Source organism: Strix uralensis, chromosome 1, assembly GCF_047716275.1.
Source record: "Strix uralensis isolate ZFMK-TIS-50842 chromosome 1, bStrUra1, whole genome shotgun sequence".
Classification (NCBI taxonomy): domain Eukaryota; kingdom Metazoa; phylum Chordata; class Aves; order Strigiformes; family Strigidae; genus Strix; species Strix uralensis.
This window is the reverse complement of record NC_133972.1, coordinates 144,084,784-144,109,301: the sequence shown is the minus strand read 5'-3', so window position 1 is coordinate 144,109,301 and position 24,518 is coordinate 144,084,784.

The window sequence follows — 24,518 nt, the reverse complement described above, 5'->3', positions numbered from 1 at the left end:
ATGCGTGTGTCTGTGTCTCATCCTACAATAGGCATTTTATCACATTAAGCAAGGGCTCTACTATAGATGACAAAGCCAGGCATTTGAGAAGAGGTGATGAGCACCTCTGAAGTAATTCTTCATGCAGGGGAGAACACTAAAAATGGGAACAAGAGAGAAAGATTGACCTCAGTGACTCAGACACGAAGGACAAACTCTGCAATTGTAAAAGTATTTCAGAGAATTTTTAAAAAGATGGGTGACAGCATTTAGTAGAGTCTCTTTCAATATGCAATGATATTTTGATAATTTATGATAAAACATGGCAATTTATAGTCTAGGGGTTATTAATTGTGCTGATAATTGATAATTATTATTAATTGTTCTGATAATATTTTAATGTCTTTTTGGTACAAGGTTTTTCAATCTGAAAGTTTAAAAAAAAACCTCTGCAATGTCAGAATGCAAATCTCACTTGTAGGTTGCTAGAATTTCTCCTTTGAGAAATGTACTTCCTGATTTTGTCTTAATTACTTGTACAAGGACAAAAGAAACAGATGTTTGTGTTTACACCTTGCAATAATAATTTCTTGATTCCAGTAGAGACCAATGCCTGATGTAAAAAAGATTTTTCATTTTCTTAGTGAGTAGATCTATGCTGGAAAACTAATAAACTAAAAGCTAAAAGCCAAGTACTGAAAACAATAGATATGTAATTTGGGATGTTGTAATCTTTAAACGTCATAGAATAGTCTCTTCTAGTATGCATGGAATGATTAAATTTTAGAACTCAGAAATTTTTGTTAAAATATTTTCAGTAAAGGCCTTATATCTTTCTTGACTGTTCATTGCTTGTAATTTTTGAAGTAATGAATCTCTTCTTGACCTATATGTCCAATAATAAATAACAGAGATGACAAATGAACTGATCATGCATTAGTTATGAGGATAATAAGAGGTTAATTTCCCTTCTTGACTGTAAAAATAATAGATTCAAGGACATAAAAAAGATGCTGTTTATAAATAAAATTTAAACACTATTTAGTATATTTCTTCTTTATAAATATTTTTAAAATCAATTAGTATATGAACTTTGGTATAACATAAATATTCCTTAACAGTGAATTTTATTGTTTTTAAATGAAATTACTAAAAAAATTCTGTTCAGACTGAAAAAAAGTACAGAAAAGGTTTAGATTGACTGTGACTAAGTTATTGCTGGTTTTACTTCATCATGAGGATACTGATATATTATTTCTATAGCCTTTAGAGCATCACTATGTTCTCTGTGTTGTTTTTGCCTAAAGCATATAACTTTCCTGCTTATTTGAGCTGAAAGCATGATTTTATTTATCTTCTGAATATTCAGCATCATCAAAATTGTACTTTTTTTCTCCATGCATAGTTTGTGATACAAAATGTTATTCATGTAATTTGGCTTTCACAATCATTATATAACCAGATTAAGGATACAGCCTTTTAATGTAAATGAATTAGCAAGTGAAATATGAATCATAAAATATATCATGAGAACCTAATTTTTGCTTGATTTCATCTCCTATTAGAAAATATTTCTTATGAAACTAGTCTTCAGCTCTCTTCAGTTCTTTTCTGAAGAGTGTAGTGATGAGAGTCATGAGACTCCAAAAGTCATGTTGAAAACCTTGGTCCTGGCTGAGGCGTCCCCATGGTCTCTCTAAAAGGAAAGCCTCATGTATGGAGATAGCCTTCATGGAAGCATGAGAATGAGAGTTGTTTTATTTCTCTCTTAACTTCCCATTTCCCTCCTTCCTATGCTCTGAGGAAAAGTACAAAGAATGAAGCTGCAGGGATTGTGCACTGGTGGAGTTCACAGTCCTGAGGGATATGGGTCAGGCGAAGAGTAAAGTCAGTACCCTGAATTTTAGGAAAACAAACTTGCAGCTGTTCAAGCAATTAGTTAATAGAACCCCCTGGGAAACTGCTCTTAGGGATAAGGGAGCAGAACAGAGCTGGCAGATCTTTAAGGATGCTTTTCATAGAGCGCAAGAGGTATTGATTCTTCAGGAAAGTAAGGCAAGAGACCAGCACGGATGAGTCAAGACCTGCTCGTCAAACTGAAAGGCAAGAAGGAAATGCACAGGCAGCAGAAACAGGGACAGGTATCCTGGGAAGAGTATAGGAATGCTGTACGGTTGTGTAGGATGGGTCAGGAAGGCCAAGGCACAGCGGGAACTGAACTTGGCAAGGGTCACAAAGAATAATAAGGGCTTCTATAGCTATGTCAGACAGAAAAGGAAGGTCAGAGAATGTGTCCCCCACCAATGAACATGACTGACAAACTGGTAACAACAGGCGAGGAGAAGACTAAGGTAATCAACAATATTTTTGTATCAGTCTTCACTGACACTCTCTCTTCCCACAAGCCTCAAATAGATGGATTACAAGACAGAGACTGGAGGAGCAAAGTCCCTCCCACTGTAAGAGATCAGGTTCATGACCACCTGAGGGATCTGAACATACATAGGTCTATGGGACCTGATGAGATGCATCTCAGAGTCCTGACGGAATTGGCTGATGTAGTTGCCAAGCCACTCTCCATGAGATTTGAAAAGTCATGGAAGTCAGGTGAAGTCCCCAGTGAATGGAAAAAGGGAAATATTACACCCATATTTAAAAAGGGTAGAAAGAAGGACCCTGGGAACTACTGACCTGTCAGCCTCACCTCTGTGCCTGGGAATATCATGGAACTGATACTGCTAGAAGGTATACTATGGCACATGGAGGACAGGGAGGTGATTCAAGACAGCCAGCATGGCTTCACCAAGGGAGAGTCCTGCCTGACCAACCTAGTGGTCTTCTATGATGGAATGACTACATCAGTGGACAAGGGAAGAACCACAGATTTCATCTATCTAGACTTCTGTAAGGCCTTTGACACAGTCCCCCACAATACCCTTCTCTCTAAATTGTAGAGATATGGATTTGAATGGTGGACTATTTGGTTGATAAGGGATTGGCTGGATGGTAGTAGTCAACATCTCAATGTCCAGATGGAGATCACTGACAAGTGGTGTCCCTCACTGGTCCATACTGGGACCAGTACTGTTAATATCTTGATCAATGACATGGATAGTGGGATTGAATGTACCCTTAGCAAGTTTGTGAACAACACCAAACTGAGTGATGTGGCTGATGTGCCTGAGGGACAGGATGCCATCCAGAGAGACCTGGACAAGCTTGAGAAATGGGCCTATGAACATCATGGGTTGGGGTAACATCCAGTATCAATACAGGCTGGGGAATGAAGGGATTGAGAGCAGCCCTGTGGAGAAGGACTCGGGGGTACTGGTAGATGAAAAGCCGGACCTGAAGTGGCAATGTGTGCTCACAGCCCAGAAAGCCAACTTCATCCTGGGCTGCATCAAAAGAAGTGTGGTCAGCAGGTCAAGGAAGGTGATTCATTATGCCCCTCTACTCCACTCTGGTGAGACCCCACCTAGCGTACTGCATTCAGCTCTGGAGTCCTGTGGCAGGTGCATCCACCCAATGAAAACAGAGCTTCTTGGCTGCTGAAGGGTAGCGGCTCCTGATTGCCTTTTTTCTCAGGGCTTCACAGTAATTGGGGCCTTTGGCCAATGGGAGTCGCTATTGACTACAGGTCAGATTCTGCCTGGGTATAAATGGAGTCCCCTGGGGGAGCCATTTGGAGCTCATCTCCTGGAGCAGCACGCTGTGGTCGAGGACTCTCCCCTTGGGTCAGGACGCTGCCCAAGGAAACTCCTTGAGGGGTCTTGGGTCAGGACGCTGCCCTGAGCAGGTCCTCGAGGTTGAGAGTCCTCGAGGACTCACTCACCTCGAGGTGAGTGATAGAGCGTTTTGGGTTGCTGTTAAACCCTACGGAGTGGTGCTTTATTCTGCGTTTCAGGTTGCTGTTAAACCCTATAGAGTTCTTTGTTATGAGTTTTGGGTTGCCGTTAAACCCTAGAAAGTTGTTCTGTTCTCCTCTCACAGACATTCAAACCTGTAATTTATGGAGAGCTAGTTAATTGTGTTAATAATATTTTTTTATTTTTGGTGGTTGGTTGTTTATTTGAGAGCCTCCGTAACAAGTCCTCAGTACAGGAAAGATGTGGATCTGCTGGAGCAGGTCCAGAGAAGGGTCACAAAAATGATCAGAGGGATGGAACACCTCTCCTAGAGGAAAGGTTGAGAAGGAGAAGGCCCCAGGGAAACCTTATTGAGGCCTTTCAATACTTAAAGGGGGCTTATATGAAAGATGGGAACAGACTTTTTAGTAGGGTCTGTGGTGATAGCACAAGGGATAATGGTATTAAACTGAAAGACAGTAGATTTACATTGGACATAAGGAAGACATTTTTTTACAATGAGGGTGGTCGAAAACTGCAACAGGTTTCCAAGACAGATGGTAGATGCCCCATCCCTGGAAACATTCAGGGTCAGGTTGGACAGGACTCAGCAACCTGATCTGTTTGAAGATGTCCCTGTTCATTGCATGGGGGGGTTGGACTAGATGACCTTTAAAGTTCCCATCCAACCCAAACCATTCTATTATTCTAGACACCATTCCTGGGAGCCAGTAGTTGAGATTTGACATTCACTTTCTTTCACTACAAAAGGAACAAACATGTTTTATATATGAAGAAAGAGATTATCTCTGTTTAAAAACATGTAATTCAAAAAATTTGCCTTACACTCAACATTCAGTGAATAACACATGCTATACAATTATTTAATTACTTAAATTTCTCTCATATTATTCTGATGTGTATTGAAATCCTCCAATCATCAAGGTCATATTCATCCCCATATGCTAGAAACTGGGAATTAACTTTTTCATCTGTCAGTTGGACATTTCTTTTGAAAAAATAATTTATAGAAAAATACTTTTCCACAAAATGTTCTGATAAGATGGGAGACGTCAAGAAAAATATATGTCAAGCAATTCTGAAAATCACTAGGGGACATAACTTCTAGTCATTTTATATTTATATCAAAGTCGCTGTTCAAGCTGAGAACTAAAATTCCCTCTCTAGTAAGCTGTTTCAACTCAGTAGAAAAGCACAAGTAGTCTTTTCTGATAAACAGTTTATTTGCTAATATTTAAAGCTTTTTTTTTACTATCTTCAACATCTTTTTTCCTGTATAAACCCTAAAGATGTCTCACCAACAACAGATGTTACTAAGTAGAAGGCTGTATGCAAAGTTTAAGGTCAGAGAAAACCTATCTGTTCTGATCTAGAAGGAAAAAAAAACCCTAAGAAATTTTAAATATGCAATGGTTTAAAAAATTGCATTCGGAATAAAATTATTGAAAAAAATGTTTTTTAATATACTTTAAAACTAACACTCTTTAAAAAAAAAGGTCAAATATTTCTTAGCCCAAATTTCAATGTCGTTGAGTATCTTTTCCTCCTGTGCATACTCTACTGTTTTCTTATCTCCTCTATGTAAAATACACAAATGAAATAACGATCCAAGCAGCGCATGCTTTATTTTTTCTGGTTAACAGAACTATATTCAAGATTGTCTTGTTTTCTGAAACCATTCTATGTAGTAACTCTTTAAGTTAACAGAAATTAACTTAAAGATGTGTTTTCAGCTCTTGATGAGAGACAGCTAATTCCCAATACTTGTATACCTTACCATAGAGCAAAAGAAAGCCTACTGAGAGTTTATTTGCTTTGTTTATTTAACACTCACACACTTACTAAACAGAGTCTTCAGATCTCCAGAATTTCCAAGAAAAAAAACCTGGAAAACTACTTCTCTAAAGTACTCAACTATACTTACTGAAAAACTGGTAATCTGGTTTGGGCAATAGTACTTATTTGGCAGCACAAGACTAAGCAAAGAAAAGCACATCTAAAACACTTCCCCAGAGGCACGATTCTTACATTCAGGATTCAAGCAGATCCTGCAATAGTAGTAGGCAGTAGTTATTCCTATCACACAGCTGGAAAAAATAAAATCCCAGGCATGTATGCATGTCTCGGCTTTCAGAAGTGAAGTTTCTCATGAGCAAATTGGTTTTACTGCATTTCAGTCTGTAGTGTTATGCCATATAGTGAATGAAACAGTTGTAGAAGAAACATTACCAAAAAATTCCAGATTTATAATGGGTCAAAATGAATGATGAGTCTGGAAAGCTTTTTTATTGGATTTTATTTTTATAGTTCTTTTACGAACAGAAAAAAGACTAAGATTCTCAAAGGAATTAATAATATATCCAGGCTCTGTTTTTCAAAATGTATTTTGAGAATTTTAAAGAGTCCAGATATTGAAATTAATTCTGTTTTGATCCACCTCATGTTGTGTGCCACTAGTCATTGCTGACAGGCTGGGTACTGGCACTGGGCTTAGAATTTTAGAAAATAAGACGTTGTTCAGATTAAGGTCCCAGTGTGACAGATATGAATGTTGTCAAACATTCTTGAAAATTTAGGTGCTCTGCAGCCATGTTAATTATTAAGGTAGAATGACCATTTCCACTGGAATGAGAAATGTTTCCTCAATATAATTACATTCTCCTGCACACTAAAACTGTTTGAAAAAAATTGTGAATTAGAGTATCAAAAAATTGAATCATCCTGTGGATTGTGCAAAATGAAGAAATTAACTCTGAAACAAGGCACTGTTCCTGGAAACCTCTGAGTGTACCCCCAGAAGTACTGAGTGTCTTTAAATGAGGTTCATTTCAATAGAAGTTGCTAGTTTCTTGGGAGGTGCTCTGCACCTTGAAGGATGTGGTGGTTTAGCCCCTGCCGGGGTCTGAGACCATGTGGCCGCTGCCCCTCCCCCACAAAGGGAGTGAAATACAAAGCCCCAAGACTGAAATAAGGAAAGGTTTAATACAACAGTGCAATAGCAACACAACAAGCAACAACAATAACAATAACAGTAATAGTGATAGCAATGAACAGAGCAAAATAGCTACCAAATACAGCAGTGAGAAGCACGATGTACAAAACCACGAGTGCACCGCGTTCCGCGCCAGGAAAATGTGACCTACCATGATGTGACGTCCGCATGGCATCTGAATAACCCGGCTAGAGCTCCCCCCCTACTGCTGGGGAAACTTAACCCTATCCTGGTTAAACCAGGACAAAGGATCAGGCTTTTGAGAGATGCTTTAGAGGTAAATTATGCTTTTCAACCAATATTTTCCCAGCCCACACTTCTTTGCACCTCATCACCAAGTGACCTTTCATGGTAATGACTGCTGAACTGAGTAGACATCTGCAATTTCAGAAAGTAATCACAGCTTCTGCTTTAGTGCCTTCCTGCTGCTTTCAACAATTTATGAACAATAGATGATTATGGCTAAATAATTAATTCAGCTGAAAGAAAAAAAAATCTCTGAATAGATTTCATATTGTTAGGAAAGGAAAAATATCAGAAAAAGTAAAGAAGAAGGAAGGGAAGTCATCCTGTTCTATTTAAATACCATAGCTTTCCACTTCTGTGTAAAAGATGACAGAAAGACATTGGAAAATCATGTCTTACCTTCTTTCAGCAGATATAGTAAGGGTTATTTCCACTTCTTGATCCCTTCTCCCTGAGTCAAAATTACATCTATGTCTATTTTGGCCTAAGTATTATTCTGAATTAACTCCTGTTAGTTTTTGGGGTTTACTTCAATGTTTTATTGTTAATTCCTTTTCTTGATGTTTATTTAGGACAACACAACTGTGTTTAAGAAAAGTTTGGCTGTGAGTGTTTATCTACTAAAGTAATCTAAATTACCTTCAAATCTAAAAAAGAGCAGCATAGATGTGACTTTACTGTAATTTAAGGTACTTGCAAAATTCCTATTTATTTCGACTGAAATAATTTTAAGTGACCCATTGAAAGAAACACAGAGTCATCTTTCTCCTTTCACTCATGTAGTAGCTGAATAGCACATTCTACTCCTTGGACTGCTGCGATGTCAATGAGAAAGTAAAAAAGAAAAAATAAAGGCCTAATTCAGCAGAGTTGGTAACAGCTGCTACATACAAGAGATTTGTGCCCAGAAGACACTGTAAAGAAATGTGAAATTACATTTGTGTCACTGGGCAATATACCCTGATTTTCATTAACACTAGGACCATTTCATGACAGGTAGACAATATAGAAGAAAGTGCAAATGAAAATTGCTCCCTTTTAAAAGGCTTTTTTTTCTATGAAAAAGCAGCTGTATAATATCTATTGTCCTGCCCTAAATATAATTTCCTTTGTCACTCTGAGAGACAGAATATTGGGCTAGGTGGGCCAGCAGTCTGACTTAGAAGGACATTTCTTATGGATTACAATGGAGTATAATCCATACTCTTCAGCATATTGTCCAAAGGACATTATGAGAGGACTTACATATTTGCTGGAAGAGAGATGGTAAATAAATCTCAGAGTAGAGAAATGCAGTGTTTTAATTCACACCGTTAGGAAAATATTAGAAGTACATAAATGTTAAAAATGGGAAAAATTAACTATGAATTGTTTTTATGAATTGTGAAAGGGACCAGATCCTATAAGTGAAAATTTGTTAGTGTTGGTCCATCTAATATTATGTACAAACTCAGATATGCTGAATTAAAATCAATTTGAAATTATCAACATGTAAATATATATTTCTTTTGCAATGATCAAATATCTGAAAAAAACCCTTACAAAGGAAGTTATTCATCCATATTTTAAATATAATTAGAATGATTCATTAAGTGTTTTAGAAAAATATGAATGAGAATAAATGGCCTGAAAAATATCTCTATTTAAATTATGCTCAAATCTTTCCTGAAAATCTTGTTGCCCTTTTCTCTTTGCAGATTTCATTGCCATGTAAAAGGCATTATTTCTAGAAAAAAAATGAAGGAAAGTTATATACTGATCTTCAGCACCTCCAGGGTTTGCACTTTTTCTCTCAGTATAAATCTTTTACTCACTTCTTCCTACCCTTTGATGTTTAATATTTCTTTCAAGTAATAACTACTACCATGTTACTTACTACTCCCCCTCTCTCCCAGTTAAGAGCCTTTTCTTGTTTCTCCAAGCTCACATAACTTTGCCTATCACATAAAAAGACACAGGTGAGATACCAAGAACATAGGGAGTAGAGGAAAATAATTTCCTAGAATTAGGATTTTAAAAATTGTACCATCCTCTACTAGTGAAAATAAAGTACTGTTACCTTCCAAATTAAGCCCTTAGTAGATTTCCTAGAACAGATTCTATAGGTTTCATAGCTATTCTCTTCCTCTTAGTAAATGTTACTTTTCAAAAATTGGCAGAGTTGCATTTTCTTTTCATCTAGTTTAATGATAGCAAAAAAAATAATTTGTTATGCAGAAAAGTGCATGGAAATGATGGTGTGCCTCCAGCATATTCACCAGAGAAAAAATTTTTGCCACCCACTTTGCTGTAGAAATATGACAACACATCCATAATTCTTTTTTTCTGGTTACACTAAGGAGAACTGACATTTCTCTGACATCTGGAACTAATGCTCAGATTTCCCAGAATTCAAATCCTCTGTGGTTACAGGTACCAACTATCCACAACGAAGATGTCTACTTAGTATCTAATCAACTTTCTGTAAGAGTAGCAGCAAAACTATGTTTTTTCATCAGTGTTGATAACTGGTTCTTCTAGTTATACATGTAAACATTCACTCACTACCAAAATACCTATTTGATGTGCATGTTTGCAGTGACACTCTGCCCAGAGGCTTACTTATGAAGAAAAAAATGTAAAATTTGTTTCCACTGAAAATAGGAACAGATACCCGCTGAAATATCTGAATTCAAGAAAATTTATTTTAAAAGCTAAATTAACCCTAAAACCTGTATTTGCCCTCTAAATCTCAAAGTCACTAGGGATATCCTAGAGTGACACTATGCCTATTCTGCTTTGAAAAATAAATTCTCTTCCATCACTTCCCCCCAGCTATGCAGCACATTCACCCCCTCTCCATTTATACTTTCTTCCTTCATGGTTTTGTAGCGTACTTTGTTATCTTTTTCAATATATTTGTTATCAGTGCTAGTTGCCCTCAGATACATAATGTTCTTTTCACCTGTGTAAATTCAATGTCAGCTTGAGGTCAAGTTGACACATACACACAAATATGTGTCAGAAGTGTAACTGAACTCTGGATCTACATTTAAAATTTCTCCTGACTTCTGGGACAGAGCCTGACAAATCACATTTAAAAGAAGATAGCTCCAAGCTCAGCAGTTGGTTCATCAATTTAGATTCAGTTTTCAAGGTAGACAGGACACTATTCTTGAAATACCTATGAGGAAACTAGACCTGGATAGCTATTTTGAGTTAATCTGGTTCAACGATTGCCTCTTCAAGATGTCACTTAAAGTATCTGCCCATTCATCCAAAGTCTGCTTAATGCAGAAAACAAAATAAAAGGGACTTAGACAAATATTTTGAAACTCAGCCTAACGTCAGGCCTATATTTAGATTCTTAACCATGTGGGACAAATTTTTAAAAAAACTAATCATTCAGATTCTCAGGGAAATTAACGTGACTTGCAGATAATCAACTGTCTAAAATACTCAGGCCAATTTTTAAGTATCTTCAGTATTTTATCAGTTTTGTATGTTGCATTGTTAGTAAAGAGAAAATTTTATCAAAGGTATGAAAATTCTGATTTAACTTTTTTTTTCCACATTAACTCTTTGCAAAATACTTTAACTCTTTATGTTAATTTGGGAATTTCTTTTGTATTTGTTGTCTTTCTCTTTTTATTGTCTGTGAATATGTATTAAGAGATTAAAGAAAATGACTAAAACACTTTCTCACACCCTGTCTCTTCCTATCTAGCCACTGACTTCCAAAATGCCAGGGTTTCATCATGGAAGCCTAGCACTTCAGTTGGAAAATATAACCTGCTGCCAACTGCAATTTCATCTGGGAGTAAAGCATCTCACTTCCCTTGGCAGAGGTCTGAGCAAATATTTCAAAAGAGTATTTGCTGATCTTGGCATAACTACTCTACTTTCTTTATATTTAAGGCTCTTAACAGAGTACAAACTCTTACCTCTCATCAACAGATTGATTCTTATCTCTGTTTGCCTTCATTTATTTGTTTGTTTATTTTTAAAGGTGCCTATTTTTTTTATCCAGAATGCATCTTCAATTCTGGAGGATTTAACTTACTGTTCTCTTTCAGATTGCTCTTGAAACTGTTTATTTACACAACCCATTAAGAAGTAGAACAATATAATGTTGAGAATGTTAAGGTTATTTCTACATCACATTATTTTCTTATTGCTCCCTTGTACCCTCACACCAGTCCATCTAGACCCATCTTTTACTTTTGAGTTGAAGGGAAAGTTGTTTTTTAAGCTATTGGTAGTTCACATAATAAAAGAGTCCTAAAACACATTAATTGTTCTAAATGCTATGATCATCTGAAAAATAAAATATTACTGGTAGTCATAATGAATACAGAAGTTCTCTAACTTATGGTGAAATCCTACTATTAGAAACAAAAAAACCTGATAGTTTTCATCTCAAGTCACAGACTGAAGTGCTAAATTGCAAGACTCACCTTTAAAGTGTCTTGTTATATGGAAGAAAAATGAAAATTGCCCTTTTTGTTTGTTTTGGTTTTTGTTAGAAAGGACATGACCAATAGCTTCTATGATCTCATGGAACCTGTTCAGTTTTGCTGGCCTTCAACATAATCTATAGAAAGATTCAGTGACATTTCATTCACATAAGAAAAGACTGAAATGACCACTAGCATGGTGTAGTGTATACTCTAGGAAAATTTCCATTCCTTGTGATTTTAATTTTCTGATGATTAGCACATGACACTTATCCTTTTTGTTTTGTCTTAAAAGAAAACCAGCACATTTCTTTGATTTCCTTAAATAATATTCACCATTTATTTTTTAACATTTCTTCAAATCAAGATTAATATTAGGCTCAACAAATAAATGAGCAAATGGAGGATTGAATCAATCTTTACATTTTAGATATTAGAATTGAAGTAATCCCTCTGAAGAATTTGATTTTCATTTTCATAACTATAAGCATTATTACAAGGAGCTGCTAGAACAATACAAGTTTTTAGGGTTTTTTTATCTTCATAGTTCCTATAGTATAAATTTCATACTAAAAAATTTCAAGTTAACGAATATTTTAAACAAATTTTTATGTGAGTGAAAAAGTACATGAATAAGTATCATGCAGGATTTTAATCAATGGACTGACGGCATTACTTATGAACAAACTACAAAAATTCCGTAACTGCTTAAAAAAAAAATTACATATCTAGGAGTAAGCCACATTATGTATGGATAGAGTCATCTGAAAACAAGCAATTTGAATGCACTGGAAATATTTTTCATAATTGTTTCAGTATCTAAGAAACAAGACTCCCCAGTCAATCAATTAGTAAACAGTCCTCAGAAACGTGGATTGAAAATCTGACTAACCACAAGAGTCACACATCTTTCAAAGTTAGTAAGTGTAATTACATGCAACTCAAAGAATGTGAAGAAATGCATTGTGGTTCCTCTTAGGCTTTTCAGCAATAACTGTTCTCAATCACAAATAGAGTATTAGGTATAGAGGTGCACCAGAAAAATCAGAAACAGTGCTTTTTACCAGGGTATATGCATTTTACAGAGTATTGATATCTCCACTTTACAGAGGAAAGTAACAGCAGATAGTAACTGCAAATAGTGACACAGAAATGAGTCCCTTCTATAGCAAAAATTAAAATACTATACTAGTCAGAGATTTCTCTTCTGAGTATAACATCTTGCCATCTCCAAGTTATACATTTTGGAATATATATTGGAAGATCCCAGGTTCAGAACAGCTAACTTAGCCTTATCATTCTGTTTATTAGTTCTTGGAATTAAATTAGGAGACATTAAATATATCTTGTAGCTCACTTGCATAGTCTTATGACAATCAAGAGAAATTTCTAATTATGTAATTAGGACTGCACTAGCAAAATCTTTGCTTAGTGGGAAAACACTTGGCCAGTTCTGTGGCATCTTTAAGGGTTAAATATGTGACAGTAAATTTCATTAAGAACAGAATCTTTTGTATTTATATTTCATCATATTAGTGTTTCAGATTTGAACAAAGATCTTAAGGGATCATGACCTATTTCTTATGTTCACCAAGAAGTAATGTTTCCATAATATCAAATTATACTTTTAGTCCTTAAAACTTGATTTCTTTATAAAAATTTCAAATAAGAAAAAAATCAATAAACTTCATCAAACTTTAGAAGTTGATAAATTTTAGTGAACCACTATCACAGATTCACGATCTCGGTATAAAAGATTTCCTCTGTTAAGAGCTAATAGTATAACAAAATTAGAAGGTTACATCCATTGAGATTAAAGATTTGTTAAAATATTGTAGCATGAAGAAACTGAGGAATGACAACTTTGTTCTTCCAACACTCTTAATTTTAAGTGCTAGAAACTTTTTTTATATTATTGCTTTCGTCAGTCAAATGTAACATACCAGATTGCTGAAAAAGAGTTGGCCTTTTTCTGCCAAGCAATACAAACAAATAATCAAAGCAAGAGTAATTTTTTAAAAAGTATTTGCAAGATGCTTGCATGTATTCCTTGATTTTTATTATTAATTGAATTTTAAAATATAGCCTAAGATGAAATATTTCAAGGATAAATTCATAGGAAGACACATTCTAGAAAATGCAAGGGATGTAGAGGACCTTACAAGCTGGGTATTATAAACAAGGAAAGAAGCAAACAAAAAGCAGAACAGAGGAGCAGATGGCCAGCATGAAATTCTGGAGAGGACTTTTGGTTTTCATTTTTTTACCAACCAATCTGTCTGAGAACATCTCTAATCCACAGGCTGCCAGAAAGTGGTGGATTGTGTTCAAACTCTGACTGCAGAAGAAGGAGTATTTTTCAAAAAGGTTTATTTTGTAATCTTTGCAATGTAAGGAACATCTGTGTGTGATAGAAAAGATTATTTTAAAACCATCATGTGATCTATCCATTTTGAATTAGACGATCCTTTCCCTATAATTAAGATTAACTTGCAATTATATGTCATGCCAAATTAATACAAATTAAATTTCAAACACCAAAAGAGACCAAGATAGGTGGAACATACACATTACTGACCAGAAGAGACAAATATTGACTAATATAGTCAATACCACAAAAATTAACAAATCATTGCCATGCTAATAGGATGAAATTAATCCCTGATCACAGTCATCAGTACATTTATTTGCATTTATAAATTGAATCATATGTTTACATAAATAATAGTATTATCATATCAGTTCTGTGATTATATGTCACAAGCAAAAGTATAGTTGTAGGAAATGGAGAAAAAAAATAAAAAGGAAAACATTCTTATCTGTCTCAGAAATTCCCACAGCTAAAGCTACAAAGGGAGCTTGGTGTCCTGCTGCCCCATGAAACTCATTAGAGTTTAGACTTTTTATGCAACTCACAGAGCTATTCTTCTAAAAACTCCACAGATACAGAAAGATGAGCAAGTTAGTTACGATTTAGAACTCTGAGCAAATTCAATAGTGTCAGCTACCTGGAAAAATTGCTTATGGCCAGTGGTACAAATTACAGGTCAGGTGATAGTTGAGCAGTGTTTGGCAGAGCTCATCAATGCCTAAATATTGGATGCAAACATCATAGTCACACTGGGAACATATTTGCATTAATTAATGCAAACAGATATAATTGGTGTGAGAAACTCTGAGGTTTTCAGAACTACCTACAGTCTTGGGGATACTTTCTTTGAAAATAATGTGTTCTCAGCTATTTTTTTACCTTATTAGAGGGTATGTTGCAAAGAGGGCTGACATGGCCATATGATAAAATACTTGGCGATGAACTGAGCAGCATGTTAAACTGGGAATTCCAGAATGCATAGTTGCATTAGAGCAGTATGGCATCAAGAAGAATGAGCTTTACATCTCCACAAAGATAATTAGCCTAAGCAGAGAGCAAGCATGATATGGCTGTATTGGTTCAGTCACAGAACTACACACATTATGATTAACTCTTGTGTCACTGTGCTCTTTAAAACACTGTGAATATCCCTTAAACAACCTTGAAAAATCCCACCTTACAATGCAGTTTTTTAAAAGCAAAAGAAGAAAGATCTGAATAGATCTATCCTTCTCCACCCATCTAACCTGACAAACCTTCTCAGAAGTTTAAACAATATTTTATAATGTGTCATTATCTAGGCAACCATTAATTAGATGAAAATCCTTAGGCTTAAATCCATATAATTAGCTTTATAATTATTATAAAGGCTTGCTTGGAAGCTGTAACCTTTTAGTACAATTAGTATAAGTACTAGCAATCATAATTACAATACAATTTGTCAAATCTCAAGTCTGTGTTGGAACTTAGAAGACTGGATTTGCTTTCATCATGTGGCTCTGCTTAGATGGAAAATTGTGAAAAGATAAACACAGTTCACAACCAAATTTGTACAGGTAGGGTAATGATTGTCATCTAGTAGTGGATGTTAGAAAATGCTCTTAGGAGAGCATTAGGAAGAAAGATACAATTGCACTATTATTTCTTTCTTTGAAAGGTGATCTGGAATCATAAATTTTTTAACCTTCAACTGAGAAATGTAATATAAATCTGAGTGTTTAGAACTGAAAATTGAATCTTTTTTATACATAGGTCTAGGCCACTTTTATCTGACAGGTAAATTCTCAGACAGATGTAAGAATTTTTCCTAATAGATGCATTGTGAGATTCCAGGTGCATTCACATCCTGAAACCCTGATCAGCGCCATCTCTGGAAAAATTAAAAGTCTTTGGGAAGATAAAGAAGGCTCAGGGAATTGGGGAAAGAAAAAGAGAGTGAGAAAATGAGAAAAAGAGAGAGGGGATGTCACTCTGATGGTATTAGTGGCAGTAGTCTGTGTAGCTTTGCTTTAATTTTATCTGTCATTTATAAACAGTGATGACTTTTTTGAAAATTCTTATTGGTTTGAATTTCTATTTTACTTTAACCAACTGTGAATTGTGTGATTTCAATTAATAGGATAACTAGGTATTCCTCGGCCATGACTTGGTTATCAATAAATCAGGGCACTAAGAAACCTAACATGCATCTGACTGCTCTCTCATACCTTTCAAGGTCACTGAAATGTAACTACACTGGGCCTTTGTTTCCACACACCCATGGCCAGATGTGACTGGCACCACTGGAATCAGGGTGGTGTCAGGGAAGCAGTGCCAGCTACAGAGGGGATCTGGCATAGGTGAGAAACCAGGGAATGAAGGAGGGCAGAACACCCAACTCTAATGCTGTCAAACGACAGCAACTGCAATGCTGTTAAAGACTCAAGGCCAGGCTGAGGCACTCCCAGTCAATGCTCACAGGACTGGTGCTGATGACAGTATATACAAGGTATTGGCTCATGATGCATCTTTGCAGACTCTTTGTAGAACCACTTATGGTGGTAGGATTCTTTCCAATGCATTATTTTATTTTTTTTTTAGATATATATTTGAGCACAAATGCATTCAGTTCTCCTCAAAAGGTACAATAAAAATTCCAAAACAATACATCAGTTACTTGCTTCTGTAGATCTAATCCTATGCCACTGCACCATTTGCAAATCTAAGTAGAAATAGCTTTAGACCTTCAGTGGTTAAATAAGTCACAACTAATTGGTCAGTTCTATCCAGTCAGCCATGAAAATAACCAAAAATCACATAATGGATGTGGTTACAAAGGAAAGAATCAATTCAGCATAAAGACTAGGAGACTGTGTGGGTAAACAACTACAGTCCCATTAAGCAGCAGGAACAAGCTTCATACTAACTGGGGTCTTTGAATCAAACCAGTTAAAGCTTGAAATGAGGAGAAAGAAAGAAAAAAAAAAAAAAAACAAAAACATACAAAAGCTACAGATAGAAAGCTAGTCCCTTGAAAATGAGGACACACAGCACAAAACTGAGAATAAAAGGCAGGATAAGCAACAACAGGAGGTAAACTAAGAGAGACCTGAGTTAGAGCAGGTACAGATGAAGAACTTGTCTAAAACATGAGTGGAACTAGGATCCAGAACACAAATTCTGTGTGAAATAGGGAAGAAGAAAAACTGCAGTTACATTTGGACCTGTTTTTTCATTTGTGATTGTAACTGCAGAACTATGGAAAGGCTGTTAGGTGTGAGGAAACCTACAGTCAAACAGAAGGAATGAAGAGCTGAAAGCAGAGAACAGCCAGAAGTCTCACTCTTTAAATGTGAATTGACTTTTGGGGATTGTAATGAAAAAATGGAGGCAGTCTTTGAAGCACAATAGTGTAAAGGTAATGAATCAGACAGGATACTACTTTATACCAGAAAACAGAGCAAAACAGGGGGGAGGTAATATATGAATCACTCGTTCAAAATTTGTCAATATCCAGGCTGATAGATTACCTCATATATATATCAGTCCTGGGTTACTGTGATGAGTCATCTCCATTTTGCTCACTATTTTATTGCATGACAATTAGAGACCATGTTTATTATTCCAGGCATCCCAATGCATGCAGTTACTGATCTGTTGATGAATCTGTATTAAACCCTTTTTAAAACACTTCTTTCCAAAATACTTTTTCTCATAATTTAAACATGGCTTCCCTTTCCTCTTTGGAACATTGGATTTAGCCGTTTTAAAATAAGTTTGAATAAGCCTCACTTCCCAAGAGATGCAGGTCATTATGTGAAAGAGACCTGGCTTTATTTATCCCGAAAAAACCCCACAATGTCTACTGGTAATTACCTTCTGTTTGTACTCAATGGGTTTTGTGTTGGGAAAGTCTATCACCTATGTGTGTGTAAGTGCATGGGCTAGAAATGTACATATTCAGCTGTGAGTTTAAAAACTCATATCCACTGAAGTGAAAACCAGAATATAAAAAGAAATAAAACTTCTACCTTTGCTTTCCTGCCTCACCCAAAGAGGCCAATTTTTTTTCAGCTACTTTGTAAAGTCTTGGACTTGACAGGAAAGAAAAACTGAAATGCATGTTTTGGCCTTATTATCAGCTTGTATAAATGAGCACTATTATGTAAACTTTAATGGAGAGACTCTGTCACATGCCAGTTGAAGATGTGTCCTGCTTACAGTAATTTCAAGCATTTGTCAGGCTGTCGAAAACAGAGGTGATTACAGCCCTGATGTCTTGTCTGCTTGTATCACGTCACTGAGAACTGCAGAAGGGAAAAGCACGTGTTACTCAGCTTGCTCCAGCACCACCAATTCTCTTTGGCTCCCTGCATCTGATCTCAGAATTCAAAAGTCAGAACAAAACTACACTGCTGTGACAGTTTTATGTTTAGAAACAGGAGTCAAAAAGTGCCCTCCTCTCTCATAAATCCAGAGCTGATTATAAGAACACTTGCAGCAGAAAACCAATGTGACCATGCTATTTAAGTGACAAAATTGCTGAAAAGAGGAGCTGATGTTAGAAATTGAATACAGTTTAATATTTTCAAAGGCCTGAACGTGAAGCTACACACACACACACACATATCTCCTATGCATTTGTGAGCAAGTGTTTTTCTCACTGCAGTACTCCATGTCTAGAAAGAAAAAAAAAAAAAAAAAAAAGATGGAGAAAGGAAGAATTGGGTCCACAGGGTAATTCCTCAGAGGGATATCCAAGGTTCTGGTTTTGGTGTTCAGGTTCCCTGCACAGAAAGGAGGGCAGACACTTAAGAAATTCAGTAATCTATAAATGAATGGGGCAGAATAAGCAAGGACTGCAGAGATGCAGTTCCTGCTCCCAGAATTGTGTGGTGTTCTCATTAAAGAAGCATTTTTCTAAAAAAAAAAAAAACAACCAAACAATAATAATAATATATATATATATGAACATAAGAACTAAAATCTGTATGCCTGTTAAGGTCTGACTGTCCAAGCCGACAGGTTACAAAGTCACCAAGCTGCTTATTGCTTTTCCTGTAGTGCAGCTTCATTACAATCACACACTTATGGTACTGTATTATCACCCAACTCAGCAGAAAGGTGCAACATCCCTTCTACCTCATAAAGTCCATATTGATGTATTGAAGACATAGTCCTGGAAAACAACAGATGAAACACTGAATCTTTCAAGTTAAAAAGGAAATTAATGACAAGCAATATTGAGGAATATTATTGCATGAGTTTTCCTTGAAAAGCTTTTTTTCAACCACATTAATTTTATTTAATTAGTTATATATTTTATATTTTATGGTGAATCAGAGGCAAGACTACAAGTACAGAGACAAATTTCAGCTCAAAATCAAAAGGGTCATACAACTGCTAAACAAAGTTTCATCAGTTTGAAATTTTGGACTGAAACAGTCCAAAGCCATGTTGTGAACTTACACGTGTGTAGTTGAACCAACACACTAGGTACAACTGCATTACTGAAGCATTCAGTAAAACAAAGCAATGACTGAGGTTTTATTTACTGTAACCTCTCATGGTTTCAGGACAAGTCCACAGAGCAACTTTTCTGGCAAGAAAGTTCACACCAGTTGCTTGTCCTAGGTGTTCACTGTGCATGCGTGGAAATCTAAATCCTAAAGGACTTTGCATGCACTGTGCATACAGGTGTATATCTATGCATTTAGTGAATGATATTAATTTCCGGTTACACATTAAATAGAGCCATGGAATTGGATGTAGAATGGGTAACTTGTCAGGCATGTAATGAGAAGTGAGCCTCCAAAATACATGAAAGAACATTGCTGGTTTTGTGGACTGTGAGGTTAGTGGAAGCCCAAAGTAGCACCTGTGCAGAAGATAGTAGATGTCAAAAGCCTAGAATATGACAATACTGGTTTTTTCCTAATTATTCCTTACTTCACCCTATCAACATCCTAGCTAAAGCATGGAGGTACAAGAGGTGTCTTTGCTGATTTTAACCACTATGAAATAGATCCCTGAATTTAAATTTAAAAGTCTTGGTTCCATTTAAAATTTCCTTTACACTTACTTTTTGGGTATCTTCAAAATAAACAATGTCAATTTATGTATCATCACACAATATTACTATTGCTGTCTACAAGAGGGAACTGATTTCATATGGTTCTTTTGCTTTTGAGATTCTCTCCCCAGCAAACAGGCATAAAACTTTTACTTTTGTAAAGCATCTGAGTATCCAGGAACTCTGTGTTTGAACTCTATTTCAAGCCAAACAATACAGTCTTAAAAAAAAAATTAAAAAAAAAAATCAAAAGTTAAAAGAAAGGAGCGAGAAATATTTCTAACTCAGAGAAAAACTATTATAGTTTGAATGACCTCATAGTAGATTTTGGTTTCTTTATTAAGCTTCAAAATATTGTGCTGCATAGTTTGATACCCTGAATTTCCTTCTTTTTCCTTTTTGGAAACTACATCAAAAACATCAAAGGGGACTGTTGTGTTCAGAGACTGAGAGTGTGGGGAGCACAAAAGCAGATTGCCAGAAAAATAGAAAAATAATCAGAAGTCCCTACTCTTTAGACACTAGGATTAAGGTTCAGCCAGTCTAATAAGTGAATATTGGATTTAGAAAACCTGGTAACCCTTGTGTAAAAGAAAATAACCTGAATCTGCACCATACTGGGGAAAATATTCAGAAAATCAAACCTGCTAGTTGCTAATTCTTTATTAAACAAGTTGTACTGGAATATGGCTAACCTTTCGAAAAAAGCATTGCTTTCAGATACTGCTTTATAATTTTCACCTAGGAAAGATTTTCTGGCTCTTGGGAAGGGGAATTCACTATAATCTTTTATTTGTAGAGGCACTGTGAAGTAGAACTACAGACTGGGCACCAGAGGGTATTCGCAAGCTGTCCTAAAATATATATTTTTTATTGTTATTTATTTAGTTTTAAGAATTATTATACACTGAGGTAACTTCCTTTTAGTGTAACCTCCCCATATGCAATTTGTAACACATCAGATGAGGAACGTTAGAAATATCTAGACCTCTCCCTCCTATTAAGAAACATAAGTTCGGCTTCCCAAACCTACATGGAAGTGACTAGATGACCCAATTTGCAGGACGGTCCTACTACTAGTTAGTCTTTACAGGAAAGTTAGAGCTTGAACAGGACATTTAGGTAGTAGAATTGTACACTGCAGTTCCAATTCACTCCATTTCAAAAATCATCAGTTATAAATGTCTGTTATTCCTAGCCTATTTCCTTGAGCAAAGTATGGTGTGCAAATCTTGGTAACAGTATTCATTAGTCATGACACTTCTTCAGGTCTGTTGGCAAGTGCCTCATATGTGATTCAGCAATCTAACAATTCCATGATATCAACAAAAAATCCCAACCCTTACACTGACATTTCCTAAGCTGCCACCAATTCCTTGCAGTATTACCACAACATTTTTGAAAAACCATGGAGGGGGAAACAAGTGGCAAAGCATTCCTACCAGACCCTTGACTAGATGTTGAAAGAAGGATTTACTGCTAAGGACCAATCTGTTTATATTAATTAGTTGCTTGCCCAGGGGAGATCAATTCTTCATTTTCATGATCATTGAAGTTTACCAAATGAAAAATGGGAAAAGAAATCATTAGTGCAAATCACTAAAGTTTGTCATCATGAACAATTTATCATTTTTTGTCTTTTTCATAAAACTGTAAAAATCATTATTTTCTGGAGTGGCTTACTTTGTAAGCCCCTGTTCTCTGACATTGCAAATATTTTTTTTTTTTTTAACATGTAAATAGTAAAAGCATCATTAATAATCATGATGCTACTTGGTTTATTTTGGCAAAAGTGTGTATTAAAATGTCCTAGTTTATACTGTATTTACCCTGGGGGGATGGGGTGAATAATTGTGTTTACACACAGTTACAGAACTTCAAAGCCCTTTTTAGACTAAACTGAAACACAGTGATTGACAATTTAGATTGTGAACTGCACTAGTTTTCAGTTTGTCTTACCCTGCTAAGAGCGTATTCATCTTGGGGCTAGAACAGTGGATTGCCTGAATAGTGCCTCACTAAATCCAAATGGGGCTATCCCCTCCAACTGGCTGAATTGCAGTGTGGTAAATTCAGCTCTTAGATATCACCAGGATTTGCAACATTTGTTTGTGTTGCTCAGTGTGCTCAGATCCATTATCTAACAGTTTTATGGTAGTCTGTGCCTTTAAACACGTTTCACTGAAGAGCTCTCAATAAACATATAATTGACTTTTGGGATCTTGGCTTGATTTAGGAATAATAAAACTAATTCATTTTGAGCAGCTGAGAGCAACTCAGTTCAGGGAAGAGAGAATCAGTTGTCTGTCTTGCTATTATCAGGATGAACACTTTGGCTACAGTATTCCTCACCAATTTAGCTTTTTTTTCAGGGTGTAAGTAGTTCTTTGTCTTACACATGTAATTTCCACAGACTATAGGCTGTGCTGTTCAGACAGTACACATTGCCTTTAAATTATAACATCATGGGGCAATTAAAGAGAAAACAATTTATATGCTGTTAATCTATTTCCCAATTTTTGTTTTGTGATTGAAACTGCGAACAGTGTGTTAAAGAGTAGACAAGAAATGCACAGAAGGCAATAGGAATAAATGCCTTCATTAAACATTCTGAACACCTCAGTAATTCTTGAATTTGTCACAATGTTAGATTGCATTATAATAATAAATATACTACAAAAAAACGTCTGAGATGTGTGAGAATTCTGACATTGATGACCTTACTGTAGGGTTTGTTGTTTGTGGTTGGTTTTTGAGCATTGTTTTGTATATAATGTTTATGGTCTAACAAATAATGTCAGACAGAATTCATGCCATATATACAGTGGAGGAAGCATGGAAAGTGAAGCTGTTAGATAATTTAGGGTATGGAGAAGTGTTCTATTCCTCTTTGAAAGATTTGCAGGTGTGTAGGATCACCACAGATTTCTAGTCTGAATCTCTCTGGCTCTAACTCTGCCTTTGTTCTTTTTGCATTTAGATGATTAGATGTCAACTTGCCTAAATTCTCATCATTTGTTGCTCTTAAACTTGGGCAGTTTATGTAGGCTAAAGTAATACACCTTATACAGAAATACAAGAATTTATTGCTAGTCTAATTGAAACAGTCTAATCAAGGAATTCTTTTTGGCCCAGATTTAAATATTTCAGAAAAAGGAAGAAAATATTACTACTAAACAAAAAGTCCCAATATTATCATAGTTAAAATTATTATACATGCTTTCTGGGCCTTTCCACTGCTCCACTGGGTCCCAGCGTTGATGGCCTCAGTCTGGGGGAAGGTTGTATTGAGTCATCAGCATCCTAAATAATTTCTGGAAGGAGCATGGTGTTGATGGTGAAGATTTCTTCTTCTTCACTCTGGGATATTCTTGGGATTATTTTCCTACATTTTCTACCATGCCTTACACTTTACTCTTTCTTGATTGCTCTCGAATTCTATGATCCAAATCCAAATTTGGTATATATGATATTTTGCATACAATAGCTACGTGTTCATTATTATTCCTTAAATTATTTTACCCAACTCCCAAAGATGCATTTATTTAATAATGGATATTTAATCACTGGTAGATTGTTTATAGCTTTAAGGAGTCTGGTAACATTTTGTGCCCACGCTTTCAAGGCCTTTGCTATAATCCCCTGTACTCCTCTACACTACATTTTTATTCTAGGATCATTAATAGTGCATTCTACACAGCATAGCTGCTTGTCATAGCTATCCATTGTTTACAAGTACATGCAACAATAGATGTTATACCATGCAATTGAACAAAGCTAAGGAAAAGCTAAAGCAAATGAGAGAAGAGTCACCTTGTTAGACAGCAGTTACAGCTAAACAAGCTTCAAGAAAATTCCATGTAGTCCAAGTCTAGCTAAAGCCTGACAAACCCTGAGGTCTATGTTGTTAGCTTAGCACAAAGCCTGTGGGCTGTTTTTGTAAAGGTTACACCATATTCACAGAGCTACAAGTCTACAGTCTCTTTTTCTGTTAGATATTACCATTCATCACAGATACGATACCAGGAAATGACTGTACTCTAGGCAGCACTTAGGCCCTTGTCTAAATCTTACAATTAAGATTTCAAATATGACATACAAAAGCAGCATCATAAGGAATGTAGAGCAGTTCAAGTCTGAAATAACAAAATCATGTAGTTTAGCTTTAGACACAACTTGCTCATTCTAATTTCTTTTCATACTGGTTTGAGTTTGTGCCATAAATCAAAACATAGGTAAACTGCATAGAAATTCTGCAAATTTCCCTGTGTCACTATAGGGTCTGATATGGAAATCATTGCATAAGAGTGCTATCGCCATGCAAGATTACAGTAATGGTCCCTTTTCATATTCAAATCAATGAATAACAGGAACATTGATGTAAGAATATTTTCACCTTACTACTTAATCATCAGCCAAATGTAAGTATATATGCTAGATCAGAAGCATTTGCTCACAGGTTTCAAACACATCATACAAACGTTTCACTACACAACTCAACAAGCAGAAATTCCCCTCAGAGGACCCCACGATGCTTTGTAAATCTTCATGCCTTTATAAGCAATGGGAATAT